Raw genomic sequence first — 492 nt, 5'->3', positions numbered from 1 at the left:
CATTTCATTGATTTATTCTTGTTACTGGATGAAACTATAGTACCGGTAGTTTGTGTCTGTTGTACAAAAAAAAAAGACTGAACTCCATAAAATGGTAATTGATATGGCAGCCTGTCTTCTTCATTCTCAGTTTACTCAGACTTGTACTATTTTAGGACCTTTGCTGTCTTCTCTGAACGCCACATGACACATCATGAATATGTGAAGAAAGCCATTGCCTGCATGTAATAACATGTACTGTATATTTGTTGGCAGAACCTTTTCAGCTTATCTTAAAAAGTTTCTAAAGTCTCTGTTGCTAGAGCGGGCGTGCCAGCAATTTGAGGGTTCCAGGACACAACGGCAGTGATGGCGGAAGCGGGGATTGAACCAGGAACCCTCAGGTTCCCTTTACCAACCGAGCCATGCCGTCCCATTTAAAACCTAAAGCGAGTGGACCGTAACAACCAGAGGAAGCTAGGTTAATAAGGTAGTATCTGTTTTAGATCGATA

Source organism: Nerophis lumbriciformis, linkage group LG11, assembly GCF_033978685.3.
Source record: "Nerophis lumbriciformis linkage group LG11, RoL_Nlum_v2.1, whole genome shotgun sequence".
Taxonomy (NCBI): Eukaryota; Metazoa; Chordata; class Actinopteri; order Syngnathiformes; family Syngnathidae; genus Nerophis; species Nerophis lumbriciformis.
The sequence above is the reverse complement of the archived record's forward strand: the minus strand, read 5'-3'. Positions refer to the sequence as shown.